This window comes from Balaenoptera borealis, assembly GCF_965194805.1.
Source record: "Balaenoptera borealis genome assembly, chromosome: 9".
In the NCBI taxonomy this organism is placed as follows: Eukaryota; Metazoa; Chordata; class Mammalia; order Artiodactyla; family Balaenopteridae; genus Balaenoptera; species Balaenoptera borealis.
This window is the reverse complement of record NC_138873.1, coordinates 32,198,713-32,220,866: the sequence shown is the minus strand read 5'-3', so window position 1 is coordinate 32,220,866 and position 22,154 is coordinate 32,198,713. Positions and strand designations below refer to the sequence as shown.

At 39.2% G+C, this 22,154-nt stretch overlaps 1 protein-coding gene across 2 annotated transcripts in view; it reads right to left on the bottom strand.

Moving 5' to 3' along the window:
- Nucleotides 1-22,154, bottom strand: part of LOC309635346 (uncharacterized protein) — a 249,456-nt gene that overhangs the window by 225,126 nt on the left and 2,176 nt on the right. The window lies entirely within an intron of this gene.

Sequence of the window (22,154 nt, the reverse complement as noted above, 5' to 3'; positions counted from 1 at the left end):
TCAACATTCCCTTGTAACTGCATGTAGCTGTAGTTCTTTCAGTTTCATTGCTTTATAGTATTTTGTCCTATGATTATACCACAATCTATTTTTCCATTTAACTGTTGATGAACTTTATAAACAACATTCCTAGGAATAATCTTGTAGATGTATTTTGCTATACATAACCACACATTTCTAGATGTGGAACTGTTGGTCTCAAGGCATGTGTATCTTCAACCATAGCTCTTCCAAAGTGTCTTCCAAAGTGACTGTTGCAATTTTTCCAATTTACAACATCCCCCCCCAGAAAAGTGTATGGGAGCCCCCATGCCTTCACGTCCTCATCCACATTTGATATTGTCATATCTGCAGGAGTTCTTAAAATGTTCTTAAGTTGATCAAAAGGTACCAACTTCTGGTTTTAAGATAAATAAGTTCTGGGGATGTAATGTACAGTATGGTGACTATAGTTAACAATACTGTAGTATACATTGGACAGTTGCTGAGAAAGTAGATCTCAAAAGTCTTCATCACAAGAAAAAAACAATTCATAACTATGTAAAGTGATGGATGTGGTAATCACTTCACAATATATACACATGTCAACTCATTACGTTGTACACCTTAAACTAATACAATGTTATATGCTAATTAAATGTTCTGGATAGCAGTGCTTTGTTACTTATACATGTTGCCAGTAATCTTTACCCAATTTGTGGCTGCTTTCTTGCTCACTTAATAGTGTCTTTGAGAAGCCAAAGATCTTAATTTTTTGTAGTAAAGTTTAATCAATCATCTCCTTTATGGTTAGTATTTTTTTGTGTGTGTACTGTTTAAAAAATGTATTCCTACCCATATATAATGAAGATTTGGTCTTATGTTATCTTCTAGGAGACTTATTGTTTGCTTTTCATATTTAGATCTATTACTACTATATACATAAAACTGATTTTTGTGTACAATTTGAAATAGGGTCAAATTTCTCTTTTTCCCAAGTTGGTATTAATTTCTCCCAGCACCATTTATTGAAAAGACTATTCATTCTGCACTCCTCTACAATGCCACCTGTATTAGTTTCCTCTCTCTTATCTCTATGATAACACAAATAACTATGATTGTCTCTTAGTCTATTGGCATTCTCATTCATGCTACAAATTCATAGCTTTGAACAAGGAATGGGAAAGTTTAAGCTTAAAGAGCAAGTGAATTTGCATACATGTCCATCCCCAAATGTCTATGTATATACTTCTAGAGCATTTGCAGAGAGATCTGTCTGCCTGGTATTTTGGGTAATAGGCTCTGCTCCTACTAAGTGTCATGTGTATTCACTGTAGAGCAATGAATGAAGTTTCCTGTTGTCAGAAACTCTGAGCACAGCTAGGTTCAACTTGCTGAGCAACAGGATTCTAACGTGACTTTTTTATTTCATAAAATTCATGCCTCTAAAATACCTTATGACATTTGGAAATCTTGTGTCTGTCTTACCGTGCACCATATGATCAACACCATTGCTGACAGATGAGAATAGACGCTATTATGAATCAAAGTATTGTGTCTTGAATCCAGGGTAAAACTGGTACAGAACATAAAATGTACATTTTACACTCTCTCAGGTAGAGGTACGATTTGAGTAATATTTGCCCTTAGAAGAGTAGAAGACTACAAATGTTTTACTGTGTTCACTCTAAAAGAAGCAGAACTAGGAATAAACAGAGAAAATTCATTGTAAAATGTTTGAAATAATCTTTCTTTGAATTTCGCCTACTTGACCTTCTAAAACTTCTCAGTTCACTTACTCCATCTTGTATTATTTATCTTTGATTTAGTTTTAATCTTGAAAACAAATCCAGGGAAGGATTTAGGTGGTCCGTTTCCTTTCTCTCAGGCTTCTAGCTCTGAGTTCTGGTGTGATTAATTTGGAGAATGAATAGCCTATAGGTATTTGCCTTTTCAAGTTTCAAATTTTTCCTACTTTTTCTTCTTCAGCACTTCTAGGCTCTTTTGGAATGCTTTTATTCCTAGAAGTCAAAATATAATATCCTTAAATCAGTCAGCTTAAGTTAATGCTTCCAATTATTCTATGTTCTATTGAAAACTATGATTCATTGATAGGAACCCACTTAATTTTCAGCTAAGGCAATACTGAGCAGAAAGAGAAGATGAGATAGCAATACTCAAATGATGGACTGGGAATTGACTTGGGTGTGGGCCACTAAACCATATTGGAATTGTAATCTCTATCACTAAATATTCTGAAGAGTCTGCTGACATCAGTTTTGTGCTGGTATATATGTGTTTGTGTGCCTATATATGAAATATTACTACTTATATAACAATTTGGTAATTTAAAAATCTATTGCATGTAATTTTGTGCTAGACACCATATTACGACTCATATTAGGTATCTATTTTGTATTTTATATTATTAACAAGACTGGAAGCCCTCAAGTCTTTGAAATAAAAGCCCCCTAATGGTTTAATCCTATTTGATAAGTATGACAACACACATTAGATCTATGGATCATTCTATTTCTTTGATCACTGTCTTTCAATGAAAATCTTTCTTTTAATTTGCTGTTCAGCTTCCAAGTCCACAGATAAATGCAAAGTTAATAAGCTGTTCAATGCAACAGCATTTTTATTTTAGAACTCTAAAAATATATATCATCTTTGAGCCTTGCAGTGACATTAGATGAGGTGTATGTATAGGCCTAGAGCACAGGCACAGCTGGAGTTGGCATACTTAACACCCTCTTTTAGGAGTCAGTATACTTCCATGCTGTGAAAGGAAAATCAAAATGGAGTTGGTATTGCTAAGAAAGCTCTCTAAAATAGACCTGGGAAGTCATTGAGGAAGTGTGACTTATGCACATCTCAGCCTGGATGGAATCTGACCAGATGGAATTAAGACCAGGCATCCAGAACATCTGCCTAATGTTTCAGAAACTCAAGATACTTATTGGACCCTTACCCTAAGTAACTCGTGAAAACCTATCCCTTAAAGGACAAACGTTTTCTTTCTTACATCAGAGTCAATCATAATTCTTGCCAGACAACTTTAACGATCTTGTGGGTTTTGCCTCTATAAGCCCCTGACACTTTCTCTTCCCCAGAACACTCTCAGTGTTACCCAAATCTGCGTCTCCCAAATTGCGATTCCTAAGATATCAAAATAAAGCTCTTTGTTCTTTGCAGCTTCCATAAAGATTACTGCTCGGCAAAACTCACACATCAACTTAGGACTCCAAGGCAAATAAGCAGACAGCAGCCTTGAGTCCCTTTACCAGAATTAATTCATAAGCCAGAATAATAGCTACCATTTTTAAGCTATCCAAATGGTGCCAGATTCTTTACATCTATTATTTCTAATCCTTATATAAAATGTGAAAAGTTATCTCTCTTTTAAATATGAGGAAACAGTCTGATATTTCACTATTGGCCTAGTAAGTTCCAGAAGCATTTTATCTGATCCCAAAGCCTACTCCATTCGCTTAAGTAAAATACACTCGAATTCACTGGAAAACACAAGGAAAAAGAAAGATGTGAGCATGAATGATCATAACAGAATGCAAAAGGAACACCTTTTTCTAATATCTGACTCTGGTTTTAAAGAAGTTTGATTTGTTTCTAATCTCCCAATGTTGAGACTGATCTAATTGACGAACACAGATTATGCTTCTAGCAGCAAAACACCCACAAGATAGAAATAATGTAGATCTTAAACTGACCACATGGTTCTAAATCTTAATTCTGCCATTTACTAGGTGTGCAGGTGTGGGCAGTGGTATAACATCTCTATGTGTGTAAAATGGGAATATTTGTATACACACTACATAAGCCAGCTGATCTGAACTAGAAAAGGCATCACAGTGACTACCATATGGTAGGCTCTCAACAGGGGCAGATATTTTTTCTGAAGTCACATTTTCTAGTATGCTAATTTTTTGATTTTTGGGGTTTTTTGGTAAACATTAGTTGAACTGGAGGGGTAAATACAGATCCCAGCACGTATACCCATCACTGTTGGAATTATTTTCAAAAAAAACAAATCCGTTATGGCAGTTATTAGAGATCATGACCAGACTATCATTGATTTTGCCTTGCCCTGGGATTTTATCCTCATGGAATCTATGTTCACAATAAGGATTTTGACAGCCACTTGCTTTCCGAGGCTTGTTGACTCCATCTCTGGAGCCAGAAGGAGAGAGAGCTGACTCCTGCTTCAGGCATTATTGAACTTCAGTCTCGTGTGTGAATAAATCCTAAGGTTAATCATTTAAATGATCACATGCTTTTCCCTAAATGGCATTGATTTCAGTGGGTCTTCTGAAAAGACAGTCTCATTTATCATCTTATCTCAGAGTCATCAGACAGGTGGAATCCTCAATATTAAGACTGAATTTAGGCCCTTTAGCCCAGAAAATTCTTTGGCACAATTCACCAGATCTTGACCACTCAGCCTCTCCAGGCACCTCCTACGTTTGTAAAATGGGATAAAAATCTTTGACTATATTGAAGCTTTCCTCTCCCCTGCCCACTGGAACCCTACCCAGTGTGTCACTCTTGCAGACTTTTCTCTCTTTCACCCTCTAACAAGGGTCCTCCCTACCTTAGAAGATCAAAGGATTTGGGGGTTTCATAGTAGAACAGGAGGCAAGTGTGGAGAAAGAGGGGTGGACAAAGGTTAAATGTAGAATGAATTGCTGGAGGAGATTTCAGGAGGAGAAAGGGCAGGTGTTGAGGAGAGAGGCATAGGAAACATAGAAGAAACTATGACTGAAACACAGATTTTTAAGAAACATTCTTGGTCTGCTTATCCCTTCAGGGTGTTCGAGAAAACCAAGTAAAAGACTAGTCGTTTCGAAATGATTGTTGATTGCATGGACTGTGCTTTTCTGCCTATGACACCATTCTGGTGTTGACCTTTGTGGATCATGGATTTATAGGTTTTAAACTTGCTAGTCCAGCTGCTGTGCATAGAAAACACTGTGTAAATAAAGTTTACAAATATAAGCTGTTGTAGCTTTCAACGGCCTCTTCAGATCTACTCTTCCTTCTCTTCTCTGAGCTCTTCTCCATGGAGACTGTATGTAACATGAACAATATCACTAGATTGCCACACTTTCTGGCTTCTGCTTGGGTTCAGCAATGGGAAGCGCTAGCAGGAAACAGGAGAAAGGGAAGAGAATGAGGCCAAGGTATTTGTTACCCTGAGTCCTTCCCTATAAGACCACTTTGGTTTGGTTGGATCCTTGGCTAGAAGGTCCCCTCAAGGGTGCCTACTCTGTATGACTCTCTCTCCTTCTGGTTTCTGATAACACCTCTGCTCCCTCATCCCTTCAAACCTACAAGTCATAACAGCCCCACTGTTCCAGCTCCAGGTAGCTTCACTATCCCTTGGTTCCCTATACCCCAGCCACATCTTTGTAATTAGCCTGTTTATTAAATTCCCCTCAAATTATCTTAATTTGGGTGTGTTGTCTGCCTCCTTCTGGGACCCTGATCAGCACACCAGCTACTCAACTTTGTTCTCTAATCTTACATCAAAATCCCTAGAAAACTAACATGATGAGGTAGAAATGAGTAGCAAGATGAAGGGTCTTGTTATTCAATATCTTTAAATCCTTAGAAGCTGGAATTATCTAATTCAGGGACATAGGACCTGCTTGCTTGGAAGAGACCAAGACATTCAATTCAGTCCACTTCTAGTTGTATCATCTCCTTTACCCTACCTTCTCTGCTACAGATATTATTTTGCTGCCCATTTGGCTTTCTCATTACCACCTTGAGTTCCCACTATTTCCACTTCAGTAACCGTTTAGGAGCTAAGATCTGCTGGTTGGCTCTCCTCTGCCAGTTTAAACTGGGGTTTCGGCTGAGGACATGGACTCTAAATTTAAAAACCACAAAGGTGTGAGAAGCCACTGGATGGAAAATAAGGTCAAGCAGAAGGGGATCTTCCTTTTTTGATTGGCTCTATACCCTTTTAGATACTCCAGGCTTCAAAAGCCTGTGTTTATCCTGTATTAAAATAGCTTTCTACAGATAGTCACGGTGCACTATATTGAATCAATCTTGGACTTTATGGCGGAAGATGTTTTCGCTAAGGCACATGCTGGGCCCTCTTCCCACTGCCTATTCATTTTGCTTCTGAATGAGCTCCTTGAGATCTGGGACAGTCTCAGTCATTGAATTCTGAGGACTTAGAACCACACTTGACACACAGTTGGGACTAAATATTTCATTGGATGAATGAGTGGGTGAACGAAGGAACAAGTTGAATGAATACTCACGTAGTAAATGAATACTATGACCCTCCTCATGACTTTCTCCCTCTTTAGAAGCCAGGAGCAATGTTTTGTTTTGCTCTATACTTCAAAGCTTTTTACTGTGGTTCATCAGAACAAATTACCTCTCTGTATAAACCTCTTCATGCACAAATTTTGTCAGGTGCTAAGCAAGAAACTACTTTATTTTATTTATCATAATTATTTAACAATTTATATGTGCTTTCAATGTCATTTCTCTAATAACCAAAGGAACTATACATTGTTACTTGATCAGACTGGATAAATAGTAATATTTCCTGAAAAGTTTTGAGAGGTTGGTTCTCACTTTTCTCCCAGCATAGCATCACCATCCCTACCTCCAAAGCAGCTTTCTGAAAATAGATGGACGGGAAAAAATCACAAGAAACTTGAATACTACTCACTGGCTTTAAAATGTGTCTATTCATTAGTGGCCGAGTATAGTGAGCCTCTCAATCCAAGATGTAATACACATGATTAATAATAAGAGGTCACGGGACTTCCCTGGGGGTCCAGTGGTTAAGAATCCGCCTTCCGGGCTTCCCTAGTGGCGCAGTGGTTGAGAATCTGCCTGCCAATGCATGGGACACGGGTTCGAGCCCTGGTCTGGGAAGATCCCACATGCTGCGGAGCATCTGGGCCTGTGAGCCACAACTACTGAGCCTGCGCGTCTGGAGCCTGTGCTCCGCAGCAAGAGAGGCCGCGATAGTGAGAGGCCCGCGCACCGCGATGAAGAGTGGCCCCCACTTGCCGCAACTAGAGAAAGCCCTCCCACAGAAACGAAGACCCAACACAGCCAAAACTTAAATAAATAAATAAAAAAAAAAAAAAAAAAAAAAGAATCCGCCTTCCAATGCAGGGGATGAGGGTTCAATCCCTGGTCGGGGAACTAAGATCCCACATACCGCAGGGCAACTAAGCCCGCGCACCACAATGAAGAGCCCGAGCGCCACAATGAAAGATCCTGCATGCCTCAACTAAGACCCAACTCAGCCCGGGGTGGGGGGGGGCAATTAACATTCAATTTAATTGACTAATAAAATGTTTATAAAATAGTAAGAGGTCACATGTATCTGGTGTTTATAAAGTGCCAGGCACTTTTCTAAGCCCCATATGTGTTTTCAGTCATTTAAAATTTACAGTAACTCTATAAGGTGGAGAGAAACTGAGGTGGGAGGTATTAAGTAACATGCTAAAGAGCAGAAGACAAACAAGCAAGCTTTGAACACATGCCCTCTTGGCCCTCCAAGCCGTCCCTGGAACCATCACATTATATTGCATGGCATAGAAAAGAGCAGCAATCCTTTGCCTTATCAAACCAATGATCTCCAAACCCAGAGACCCACCTCCAGACACAGAGCTCCTATATGGAGACCAGACATCTAAGACTCTTGAAAGAACACTAATGCAGTAAGATTAGAGGTCAGGCTTTAACAAATACAGCTTCCAAAAGCAATAAAAAGTAAAGGCCGTTTGTCTAAGGAAAACCCTCAGTGGCTCTTGGGCCCCGTTGTGCAGTAACTCAGTTTCCAGTAGGTTTATTTCTACAGCATGAGACTGCTATATGACCTTTAAGGGTTGGGAATGTCACAGAATAGAAAAAACATCCCCTGGGCAGTTGAATACCCATGGCGATGCTCAAAGCAGATGCCAGCTGTGCCCACACAGGGAGCAGTTTGGAGAGCTGGGGCCATGCTGAGATGGCATTTCAGTGAATAGACTCCCCAGATGCTAAAAAAAAAAAAAAGGTAAATAAAGAGTCAAAATGCAGTCTCTCCTCTTCCCTGTATATGTCTCTGTGTTTTCTCTCTTCTTATAGGGACACCAGTTATTGGGTTTAACACCCACTGTAATCCAGTATTACCTCATTCTAACTTAACTAATTAGATCTGCAAAGATCCTATATCCAAATAAGGTCACATTCTGAGGTTCCAAGGAAACATTATATTTTAGAGGGACATTATTCAACCCACTACGAGCATTAATAGTAGCTGTCCTTTGTTTGCCACAGACAGCAAAAGGAGGAGCTCTGATCTGAATTTCATATTGAAAACTCAGAATATAAATGTATGCTTCATTTTCTTACAGGAGAGTGTAACATGGAGCATGTCATGGGGACTTTTGAACTACCAGTTGTCCTTTCTATTTTTTTTCTATAAAAAATAGAAAGCAGGGCTACCCTGGTGGCGCAGTGGTTGAGAGTCTGCCTGCCGGTGCAGGAAACATGGGTTCGAGCCCTGGTCTGGGAGGATCCCACATGCCGCGGAGCAGCTGGGCCCGTGAGCCACCACTACTGAGCCTGCGCGTCTGGAGCCTGTGCTCCGCAACAAGAGAGGCCGCGATAGTGGGAGGCCCGCGCACCGCGATGAGGAGTGGCCCCTGCTCGCCGCAACTGGAGAAGGCCCTAGCACAGAAACGAAGACCCAACATAGCAATCAATCAATAAATAAATCTTTAAAAAAAAAAAAAATAGAAAGTAGCTCTGTATGAAAATATGGAAGTTGTAATGTTTGTCTTTTGGTTTCTAGCAAAATCCTGGGTTCAACGGGCAGCTCAGTGGTCACCTAATGTTCTTCAACTGAAGCAGTTGGCTATATTGAGAATAAATGCTGCACCAGCTAAACATACAGTGGAATACATCTGGGGCATCCATTTTCAGCTCTAGAATGATTCACGGCTTTAATTTTTCTCTCCTGAGAGTGAGGATGTGATTGCGTACCGCTTGATTTGGTTTTCCAAAGAACACCTTTAGACTCTTTATATACCTATAACGGCAGGTGACTTGATTGATTTCTGTAGGTAGTCTCTTTACTCAAACTAGACTATCATTGAGTCAAAGACTCATCTAATTAGCTGGCATAATAAACACAAGTAATTTGGTTGTTCTCAATGCCACAGCACTTTTTTAAGGTCACTGCCAAGGTGCAATTAGCAACTTGTCTCCCTGAAAGAATAGCCTGGTCAGACTAAATTGTTCCATGGTGGGAGAAGTAATTTGCCAACAACCTGCTGTGTAGTTATAATAAACAGCTTAGCTGTTATCCGCCATTTTTTGCTGCCTAAATTATTTTCTCTTTCTCTCTTTTCTTCTTCTTTTTTTGTTCTTAAACCAGCTCTTTGATTCAAAGAAATTTTTTTATCCCATTTATTTTAGTTACATATTTGAAACATCATCAACACTCTATCTTCTTTGTTATACTCACTAGTTTGTTTTATTTTTTAGATTCCACATGTAAGTGATATCATACAGTATTTGTCTCACAAATATAGAGAACAAACTAGTGGTTACCAGTGGGGGGGGAGGGGCAGTATAGGAGTAGGGCATTAGGAGGTACAAACTATTAGGTATAAGTTATAAGGATATATTTTACAACATGGGAATATAGCAAATATTTTATAATAACTATAAATGGAGTATAACCTTTAAAAGTTATGAATCACTATTGTACACCTGTAATTTATATAAGATTGTATAGTAACTATACTTTAATTAAAAAAACTATATATTCAAGTCTTTTTAAAATGAGAATTGCTTAGACTGTACTTGCATGTTTATTGTATTTTTCTACCATGAGAGTTTTTATATACAAGCTGGTTTCTGGAGAAATCGAATCTAAATGCAAAATTTATCTAGTAGTCCATGAAACTGTCTCTCTAATTCTTCTTCCACTGACTGTCCCCTGACCTCTCTTTTATAATCTCCCTCTGGCCCCCAGTCTTCTTTTCTCCCTTTACCGGGTTCCATTCTCAGTCTTTTCACAGTCCTATGTATGCCTTCCCCAAGGGACATTATCCAATCCCAGGGAATCAACCACTGCTGATTCACTGATGACTCACTAATCAACTCTAACACCTGTGAAATGGATCTATCTTTCCATTATATACAAGAAACAGTCTATATACAAAGAAGAGCTAAATTGGATATCATCAGGTGCTAAAACATTATTCATGGGAAGCATTTACTAAAAGTACTCAGGGGAGGGAGTAATTCTCTGTGGTTGGAGTTATTGGAAAGAGTCAAAGTAAGAAAGAAGGTGTTAAGATAGGCTTAAGGAGCTGACGTGATTTTTGCAGGTAGAATAGAAAAAAGGACATTTCAGGCCATGAAAATGACATGAACAGTGTAGGAGAGTGGAAATGAGAGGGAGCCTGTGTAAGCAGACCATACTGACTGGCACAGAGAGTTCGTGTTAGGAGTTGGGAGGTAAACTGGACAGATGAAGAAAACCAGACGATACAGGGGATTGAATGCCAAAGAGTTTGAATGTCATCTGTGGAAGGCTCTGGATGTCCTGGTGTGAAATGATGAATGTGGCGTGTAGGGCAGATCAGCCTGATGGTAGTGTATAAGTTGAATTGGGCTGAGAGAAACTAGTTAGAGGGCAGTTGTAGCAATTAAGGCATGAAATGAGGACGATGTGGTAGGGAATGAAGAAAAAATAAATCTAAGAGATAATTCCAAGGGAGAATCAACAGGACTTCCTGGCAGATTTAATGTAGGAGATTTACAAGCAGGAGAAAAGATAAAGGTGTGATGAAGAGGAAAGTGCAGAAACCAGGAGTAATTCATTATCAGCCCTGTCACCGACTAGCTATTTGAACTTGAATAAATGTCTTAGGCTTCCTGGGTGTCCATAAAATGAGGGTATTAGACTGGACAACTTCTAAGATTTCTTTCCACCCCAACTTTAAAGTTCAGGGGTGACCAAGAGCAGGCTTAGGTTTATTATGACCTTTTCTGCGCCTCTGCTCACTTACTGTAAACTGTCTATAATATTTTTCTCACTGGGGTATGAAGATTTTTTAACTTTGAAATGAAACACTAGGTTAGCAATCTATTTAAAAAACATATCCATAAACATCTTCCTGTGCCCCATATTCATCTTTTATTCAGCAATTCTGGTATTTACTGGTGAGTTAGGGGAGGACGAGAGGAGTATATTCTCCTAATGTGTGTTTGATGATTAATCTGCTTTGTAAGCAAATTCTTAAATGTAAATCTTCAGATTCCTGTGTATATCAAAAGTGACTAAAGAATAATGATTAAAATATTTTAACTGCCATAATTTTAATACCCAAACATACGAATATGAAACATGGGTAGCCTTAAGAGGCTATACCCGTGGTCCAAAGTCTATATTATGACTCTGAAGGCTCTTGCAAACTGACCTTCAAAAACTGTCTCCTCGCTGGCTCACCTCAAGGAGAAGAAGGGCAGGAAACTTCCCTTTCGTTCCTCTATACGTCATTGTGAGAGAGGAAAGAAGTTCATCCTCAATCTCTGCTCATTTTTTTTTTTTTTTTGTAAAGAAACTTGGATCACTGTAGAAAAAGGCTGTATTAGTCTTCTATTGCTGCTGTAATGAATGACCACAAATTTAGAGGCTTAAAACAATACAAATATATTTCTGCATTCTGTAGGTCAGAAGTCTGATGCAGGTCTTCCAGGCTAAAATCAGGGGTTGGCAGGACTGCTTTCCTTTCTAGAGGCTCTAAGGAAGAATCCATTTCCTTGCCTTTCCAGCTTCCAGAGATAGCCTCATTTCTCCATCTTCAAAGCCAGCATCCCTGCATTTCTCCAACTATTCTTCCCTAGTAACAATACCCTCTGACCACAGCCAGGTAAGGTTTTCCACTTTTAAGAACCTATGGGATTAGATTGGGCTCACCTGGGAAATCCAGAATAATCTGCCCCTCAATCTAATTTGATCTTCCACTTAATTTAATCGCATCTACAAAATCCCGTTCCCATGTAAGGTAACATGTTCGTAGGTTCCAAGGATTAGGAAGTGGACATCTTTGAGGGGCCATTATTCTGCCTACCACAAAAGCATAAAATATGCAGTGAAACAATTTAATAACAGATCACTAAGACCTTCGATCACAGACTAACACATTTTCTACGATCAGTTTTATCATCAACAGCATAAGTCACCATGGTCACTAGGAATTATTAAAAATTATAAGCCACTGATGTTTATGCATTTTTCATATGTTTGTCTTTTAAGAAGTGCCAAAGGTTCTTCAAATATCCTCTGTTTCCCACTAAAAGCCTTTGAGGGAGCAAAGGATTTGTTTTGTTGTTTATTGTGGAAAGTCTAAGCACTTCTCCTGTTCCATGAGACGTGTTATACAGCCGCAAATAAATCGAACTCTTCCTGCCGAAGCTTGAGCTCAGAATGGGATGTAACTGCCAGAAGGTGATCAGGACTAACACAGGGGGCAGAATGGATGAGGCTTTGAACTGATTGATCTTCTGTAAGTCTTGATAGATGGGGACCCAAGCTGACATCTGCGTTAGAGAACAAATCAAAATATTTCTCCAGCTAGCTTCTTACTGCCTTGAAAACACATTTTCATTTCCAAGTACTTCTTAAGTCAAAATATACTAGTTATATAAAAGCTAAGTATATAATTATGTTTGCTTATCTTTCCTAAGAAAAGAATATCATAAAAATATTCTGTATATAGGAAATGCTCATACAAGGTAGACACTTTCTTACCGCTTTAATTTTAATCTCAACTACTAAAGTTGGGGAATCATAAAAAGAACTTTCAAAATCTCTCACATGGTTCTATACACCACATATAGCTGATTTTGATCATATTTCTTTCCCATCTCTCATTTCTGCTTCATATTCCGAGAACCACTGCATGATTCTTCCACTCTGTTGTAGTTTGTTTTCCTCCAATTCATTTCTATGTTTCGTACAACCTGACATCCATGTTTGTCATTCTTCTGATACTATTTTTCCTACTGCAGCCAATGGCATCCTCTGAGTTAAATCTCCCAGTGTCTTCTCTCTCATTTCCAAACTTTCCTCACCTAATCAGAGCCTTGACTGTAATATTTTTCTTAATCTTCTGATGAGCAGCAGCTTCGTGGATATCCTACACTCGTAGTACTACATACAATGGCTTATTATGGCTTTGAAGAAAAGGTCCTGTGTGTTTTCTCTGCTTATTCCTTTTTTCCCCTCTATTAGTGTTTCAAAAATCCTAACTGGCCAAACACAACTTTTGATTATTTTGTTCATTAAATCTTTTTATGTGCTACTATCTATATTTAAGTGATCTCAACTATCTTTTACCCAATGATTTTCATAAAATACACCCTGGATTTTTATGTCCTATTTTTGTCACCCCTAAAAAAGAATCTTTTCTTGAACAACTTATTGTGCTTTCAAATTCTTTGCATATGGATACTTTCAAGGCTTATTTTAGTTAACTGATTGTCTAAATTTAATATATTTATTAAACAGTCTGATCACTTCACCTGTTCCATGAGATATGTAACAAGCCAGCACATAAGCCCTGTAAAGCCACATAAGCTATTTTAGCAGAAGCTTGAGCATGAAGAGTGATTTGACCACAAGAAAATGATCAGGAGTAACATAAGGGACAGAATAAATGAGAGTTTGAACTGATCTTATGATATACAAATAAAGATCACATATTTTTACACAAAATACATATATATATATATAAATGATCTTTTAAAGTTATCTGAAAGACAACTTTCCAGAGGGAATGGATGGTAAATTATAACAGTGTTTTAAGAGCAGAAGGTTTGAAAGAAACAATGTTTACATAGCTTTTCTTCTTTTTAATTCAGTTTAGAACACATTTTTCTTAACTGATCACTTGGTGCAGGATAATATGCCAGGGAGTACAAGGGACTAAAAATAAATGCAAAATCTCTCTGCCTGCAATAGTTTACAGACCAGACCTAACTTCAGAGTGAGCCATAATATAAGAAGTAGGTAAAGTTCCACAGGTTCTTCTTCTGAGGAGGGAGAAACTTCATCAGGTTGTGTTGAGGTGGGTTTTCAGAAAGTTTCATAAAGCAAGTGGCATTGCTGTATTTCTTTTCTCTTTGACAGTACCAAGTACATCGTGAATGCCATGAAATCCCAGGTAGACGGGTGGATGGATGGTTTGGGGGGTTTGAAACAGACAAATAGCATTTGAGCCAGATTATAACTGAAGGGAGAGAATTCAACAGGCAAAGGCTATGGGAGAAAGACATTTCAAGTGGAGAAAAAACCATGAGTAGAGACTGTAAGCTGGGAAATAGAGGGAAGTGTTTAGGGCAGGACAAATAGCTCGGTTTAGCTGAGTATCAGTTATGTGAGAAGAAGCAGGGAAGTAAATCTAATAAGGTAATTCAGGGTCTCAAGCACTGAAATCCTAGCGCTGATTATCAGCTGGTACAAATCCATATGGTGGTACCAGCTATAAAAATACTGAAATCTTCCATATCAGTTGGGAAATAATAAAATAGTAACCACAATAAGCAACAACAACTGATAATAAAAATCCTAATTTGAATTTATTAGTTCAAGCTAATAGTTGAAGGCTGTCACAACAGCCTCTTGTAAATGGGTCTCATGTCACAGCAACATCTAAGACAACTGTCCACCTGTCCAGCTGAGGTCATGGAGCCTGAGTGGTTTCCTGAACATTTTTACAAGACTGTGCTTCATGAGAATAGCCAGTTTCCCATCATCTTCTATTACACTATTGCTGCTGCTTTCAAATGGCTTACTTTTTCCCTGGGTTATTGTCAACGGCATAGGTTGTACACAAGCACTTTGTAATTCTTGTGTAGACCATAAATGTGCAATGTTTTAAAAGTTACAAATTTACATAAATAAACATTTAAAAACAAACCTTTAGAATGAGGAGGTGACAAATTTGGGATAAGTTTATAGCTCTTCTTATAAATATCATCAGCTTGCTCTTTTCAATGTATTTATGTAACATTGTAAACAGAGACAGTGCCCTTCCTCTTCCACAGGAAGGTCTCACTGAATTCGCTGGCCAGGTTGAGACTAGCTTCTGACCCCATGACAGTGGGCTTTTTCTACCCCATATGGTTTCCTTTAAAATTCTGAAGGAAAAGCTAAAATGACCACCTTGCATAAGTGTGTTTGAAAAGCGAATACCACCTAATAGAAGCTTTGTTTTCCTAAAGCCTTTATGGTTGGTACAAATATCAGTTTAATAGAATAGAAACTTCATGGGGTTGCTCCTTGTCCAACTTATTCACCACTTATCCTCAAGGCCCAGAACAGTCCTGGGGACATAAGAGTAGTTTAATACATTATATTATGAATGAATTGAATAAATTAATCCTGTGGAGGGGGGCCAGGGAAGAGGAACTATTAGTTATTGGAAAGAAGCCTGAGAGATTAGGGTCATGAAATTTCACTCATACTACAGATGAGATGTGTTATAAATATCAATTTTCTTTTCTTGTTCTTTTTTCCCCCTGTACTTATTTGGATATTTCCTCTCCACATGATAGCTAACAGGAAAAAATGAGCTAAATATAAAACGTGAATTATAACTTAGAGCAAGACAAAATTTAAATCACTGTTTTCAAACTGAGGGGCATGACCCATTAGTTGGTCACGATTTTTAGTTTAGTGAGTTATCACCATCATAGGTTAAAAACAAAAAGGAACAGAATAAAATAGGAAATATCAGAATAACACAGAGTCAGCATTATTTGATGAAATGTATTTTAGTTGTGTGTGTGTGCACACGCAAGTGAGCCTCTGTGTGTGTGTGTTTGTGGGTCTTGGTTCTTAGTGGAAAATCGATTTCCTACTGTGAAATCATGGAAAGAATTGAAAAGACAGTGATTTAGACAGTTCATTTGGTTGGTTTTAGTCTCCCTTGGATGAAAATGTCCCATCACTGTGTCGCTTCGCCCTGTGCTTCTCCGTAAGGTGGTTGGGATGGGGTGTAGAGGTAACACTGTGAGCATGGGATCTCAGGCTTGGTTGTGGGTGTGCTAGGTGGGGCTCTAGAGGAACTTGAATGATTCCTTCTCTCTCTACCATACCTGCCTCTCAAGCCTATTGCTTTGCTGCAAATTCTAAGAATCTGAATGTTATCGTATTTTTCTTCTTTATATTACTACTGTAAAAATGTGAATCTCCCTCATCTTCCCCCCTCCCTCTACCCTAGGAAGAAGCACATGGAAGCATTTTATTAATTTTCTAAATGTCATCTTGTCAACATGGAATAAAACAAGAGGGACAACATGTCTTCAGGAGAACGTGAGGACAAGGGTGCCCATCACCAGACAGAGTGAGTTCCTGCCCTGCCCCAGGGTTGGGGTCATCTTGGATGTGGCGATAGAGGGGACCACTAGCCCAGAGCATATTCCAGAATCATTTGAGAAGCCACTTAAAACTATACAACCACCCTCTAGCTGAGATTTTCTGCAAGGAGAAGAGGAGAGAGAACAAACTAAAATGATTCTGACACCCATCCCTCCTCCACCATCTCCACTGGCTTCTCTACTGGGAAGAGACAATTTCCACATAATTAATGAATAAAAATCAGTTCTGTTTTAATTTCATTGTGTGAGCCATTTTTTTCTAGGATTTAATCCTCTCTGCAGAGCTAGGAGGCCATCTCCGGAAGTTCAGAGAGCCAGCAGTAAACTTGAAGATTTTCCTGTCCTCAGAGAGACTGAATATACAAACAGACAATGGGCAGAGCATATATAAAAATAGAGCTCTGACCTACAACACACAGCACCCTTCCCAGGAAACCAGGCCGTTGTCTACAGTAATCAGTCCAGGAAGGCAGCCTGCTAGAAGTCAGACTCGAAGGAAATCAGACTGCTTTCTTTAGTAACGATCCAGGAAGCTAAAGAATAACTTCTGTAACAATTGGCCCAAAATGACCAGACTTGATTAATTACCGACAGCTTCCCTAATTTCTGTCCCGGTTTCCAGGTTAGGACCAACCAGAGAAAGCCAAATATGCATGCTTAACCAATCACATCGCATGCCCTACTTCTAGTTAGCTTGCCTACAGCTTCCCTAGGCCAACAACCTCCAGTCAGGGCACTCCTGAAGCCTCCCCTTTTTCCCACTATAAAGCGTCCCACTCCTCTGTCTGCCTTGGAGTCTCTGCCAAAATGTAAGTGATGATCATTGACCCCGTGCTATAGCAGGCTCTTAATAAATAGCCTTTGTTTTTCCCATTGGTTGGTCTTCATTTATTTTCATACCTCAATCCACAATCTTTTGATTATTGTTATACTATATCATTAATGAATTTCTTCTTTGTCTCTTATTATTTATTTCTGAAAGGTATTGAATATCTGGTTTTGTATTTGAATTTTATAGTAGTTCATTAAGTAGGTTAGAACAGGTCTTAAATTAAGAACCATTCACTTACTTCTTCTATAAGATCCTTGGGTAGAATGCTGAGGTCATCACAGAAGAGAAGCATTTCCCCGCAGTTGAACTCCCATGGAGAAATAGATTTGCTGTGTATCATTTTGCAATCATTTTATAAATAGCCTACCCTTCAGCCCTTTGTACAACTAGGATTATAGCTTAGAACTGCTACCCAGTGAAACCTTATGACAGAGCTTCCTATTGTTTTATTTTGTTTTGATGCATTGCATTTCTAAAATATTGTTTGGCTCTCTTATGAATAGTCCTACATATAGATTAACTTGGAGTTGACATATTTAGATAAAAGTATTATTTAGGTTAGCATATAATATTTATTTTTTAAATCATTCTAGACTTGTAAAAAATGATATATTTGTACAGGTAGAAAGAAATTACAATATAAATCTATTATGGTCTGTTAATGTTGCAGAATTCAACTTAAATACTAAAATTAACAGATCCTTTTACCTTACAGTTAAAGCCTTTTAGATTTATACTTGAATAAATGCGTCACATTTGAAAATAACCAAGGTTATTATGATTTTCTCCTCCTTGGAATCTGGAATATTTCTTATCTTTATTTTTAGATACCTCTTACATGTGTTGAATTGGGGGGATATTAAAATAAAAGTTGCAAGAGTTTCTGAATCAAAGAATTAATGTACTAGGCAATGTTTTCGAGCACAGCAAGATCAGGAAAGATTAAAAGAATTAGAAATTACTTTGTTAAATGAAGAAAAAGTAAACAGCTGAATGTCAGATAATATCACCCCGAAGTGGTCAGTCAGCTACACCAGACCCACTGCAGGCTGAGCCCCAGAACAATGTGCTATTGTGGATTCCCCTTCCTCTACTGCAAGAATTTATCATCTAATGGAGGAAACAGGGGAAAAAATTGTAATACAAGTGATAAGTAAATTGATGAGATCATTATAAGCGTAAATTAAAGAACCCAATGAAAAGACTATGAAACCAACTAGCACCCAGATCAGTGGGTAATAAAGCATACACCATATAGCATCACTGCAAGAACTGTAGCCTGAAAAAAATTTTAATTGCACATAGCTCAGCCCCTATCTTGTCTTAATTAGAGAGAGAGGGAGAGAGAGACAGAGAGACAGAGAGGAAAGAAATAGTTAAAAAGCTGACAGAATGTTTAACCTTGAGCAATGTAAGAATACTTTAATTCACTGGCACCTTGGAGATGTGTCATTAGCTTATATTGAAGGCATTATAAGAAATAGTTTTATGAGCCTCAGCCCTGCACTGCTATAAAAATACTGCTGAGGACATCGTTCCCAGAATCACTGAATGTCCTCTTTGCACAGACCCATGGGAGAAATTCCTCTTTGTTCTCAACACCAGGGATAGTTGTGCTTCTCCTGAACAAGTGGCCCATCTGAACCCGTGGACACTAAGTGTAATAATTGATTGCATCTCTCTCTTTCTGGGTTGGCACCAAAAGGCTTAGAGACAAATTTATGACCTTCCTCTGGCAAGTGAACAGAATCCTACACCATGTGCTTTGTATACCAAATTCATCTTATTTTTCTCTCATTTTTCTCTGTCTTGATTTCCTCACTCACTTATTTTTTCATTTTGGTTTATCTTATGGTACTGCATGTATTTTATAAATGACCTGAAATTCTATCTAGAATATAGTGGCGTCCAAATGACCATCTAGGTAACTGAATACAACCAATTAAAGTTGACTAGATCATTATTATTCCAAAGTTTTGTGCTCTGCACATACTGTTCTCTTTCCTAGAAAACCCTTCCATGAAAAAATACTCATTGTTTCAGGTCCAGCTGAAAAGCTGAATCCTCTCCGGAGACTTTGCTGACCACCACACCTTCGAGGAAGAAGTTACCATTTGCTCCTTTGCATCACACAGAATTATGACATTTCTTTACATGTCTTCGCCCTTGGAAATTACCCTTCTTGGTGGGAGATACTCTGTCATATTGATCTCCATAACCCCAGTGCCAAGCACCATTAGTTCACACTGGAAAGAAGAAAGGAAAGAAGGAGGAAGAAAGGAAGGAGGGAGAAAGGGAAGGAGGGAGGGAGAGAGGAAACAAGATATTGAACAACTAGAGAGAAAAATAATTCAACTCAAAAGAGAGGAATATTTGGATGTGGCTCTAGTACTATTTATGATCAAAGATGGGAGGACATTCCAAAAAGAAGATTTTTAATTCCCTGCTTTGTTTTTATTCAGTCAATCAGTCAAGTTGTTCCTCGCTGACTCTGCATTCCTTCCTAATGTGTACCAACAACTTGTGCTAAATTGACTCATTCTGGAAAAGCCATCTAAAATATGACATTAGAAGTGTTTTGAAGGAGAAGAGCCCTGTGACTCCACAGAGGACAGGAGATAACTGTTTCTCTCATTTCTGTCCAGCTCAAAGGGCCCAGCTGGTGAGCTGCTCCTGGGAGGGATGTGGTTCCCTTTCCACCTTCTCTGCCCCAAGCCATGCACCTGGTGCAGCTCTTCAGTCTCACCGGGCGCTTTGTGATCTACAAAGCAATGTCTGAAAAATGAGGGACATGGGCTGGGAATAAAGGCACCTCTGGCCAGAGGCCTCACAATCCACGCTCAGAAATTCTAGGTTTACCTGAGAGACTTTCAGGAATCTCCTCAGACTGCTGAGAAGACGAGTGGGTTAATTAAAAGCCAAGTCTTGAGGAGGGTGTTTTGGTGACGGTGTGGGGAGGTCCCTGGAGCTGGGGAGGCTGGCAAGGAGGCAGACATAGATAATCATGGCTCTCCAGACTGAGACCTCGCCTCTGAGTGATAAATCTGGAAGAATCCTTTCAACGGATTGATTTTGTGTTGAATTGCGGTTTGCTGCCTGAGGTCAGGAAGACCTTTCTCTTTTCCAAATTAGGTAAACCGTGACAACTGAGACTTTTTTGGAAACAGTTCCGGAAAGTTTCTTCATGCAATTTGAAAGATAGCTCATCTCTCCTTCAGAGCCATCCTTCGGAGGTCACAAAGCAGCAGGTGGAGAAGGTGGAGGGTTTGGGGAGGGCAATCCAGTGTGGCAGCCCAGGGAATGGCCCATAGGACGACTGTGAAGTGGATACTTTTCCTCTCTCCTTTCTCCATGTCCTCCTCACCCCACATTTAGCTCCTACTGAAAATATGCCCTCAAATATGAAGGCTTTGATTTCCTTCATTTTTATATCTTTTCCTGAACTGTTCGTGTGTCTTTCTGCAGTAAACAGAATCTGATATGTTCCTGAAAGATTCCAGCCCCCAGAATACACACCCTTTATGACCCCTTAAATGTGAGTGGCGTTGTAAATAGAATGAATTTAACTCCCATGATTAAGTTTCATTAGGTGAAAAAAAATGAAGGTCCGATGGAAGCAACCTAAGTGTCCATCGACAGATGAATGGATAAAGAAGATGTGGCACATATATACAATGGAATATTACTCAGCCATAAAAAGAAACAAAATTGAGTTATTTGTAGTGAGGTGGATGGAACTAGAGACTGTCATACAGAGTGAAGTAAGTCAGAAAGAGAAAAACAAATACTGTATGCTAACACATATATATGGAATCCAAAAAAAAAAATCGTTCTGAAAAACCTAGGAGCAGGATAGGAATAAAGATGCAGACATAGAGAATGGACTTGGACGAAGTGAGAGGGTGGCATGGACTTATATATACAACCAAATGTAAAATAGATAGCTAGTGGGAAGCAGCTGCATAGCACAGGGAGATCAGCTTGGTGCTTTGTGACCACCTAGAGAGGTGGGATAGTGAGGGTGGGAGGGAGACACAAGAGGGAGGAGATATGGGGATATATGTGTATGTAGAGCTGATTCACTTCTTTATACAACAGAAACTAACACACCATTGTAAAGCAATTATACTCCAATAAAGATGTTAAAATATATATATATATGAAGGTCCGAAAAAAGTTGACTTTGAGTTAATGGGCAAGGAGATTATCCTGGGAGGGCCTGACCTATAGGTGAGCCCTGCAAATGGACTGGGCTCTTTCCGAAGGGGGAGATTGGAAGGTAAAGAATTTGCCTGATGGTTTTAAAGAAACAAACTGCCATGTTTTGGAGAGAGCCACATAGCAGAAATTGCAGGCCGCCTCTAACAGCTGAGAACAGCCCCTGGCTGACAGCCAACAAGAAAAGAGGGATCTTAGTCCTATAACCCAGGGGTCCCCAACCCCCAGGCCATAGACTGGTACCAATCCGTGGCCTGTTAGGGACCAGGCCGCACAGCAGGAGCTGAGCAGCGGGCCAGCGAGGGAAGCTTCATCTGTATTTACAGCGGCTCCCCATTGCTCATATTACCGCCTGAGCTCCGCCTCCTGTCAGCATTATGGTGAGTTGTATAATTATTTCATTACATAGTACAATGTAATAATAATAGAAATAAAGTGCACAATAAATGGAATGCGTTTGAATCATCCCCAAACCATCCCCCACCCCCCATCTGTGGAAAAATTGTCTTCCACGAAACTGGTCCCTGGTGCCAAAAAGGTTGGGGACCGCTGCTATAACCACAACTTATTATATTCTGCCAACAACCACATGAACTTGGAAGAAGACCGCAAGTGTCAGATGAGAACACGGTCAAACTGACACCTTGATTTCAGCCTGGTGAGCCCCTAAGCGGAGGAC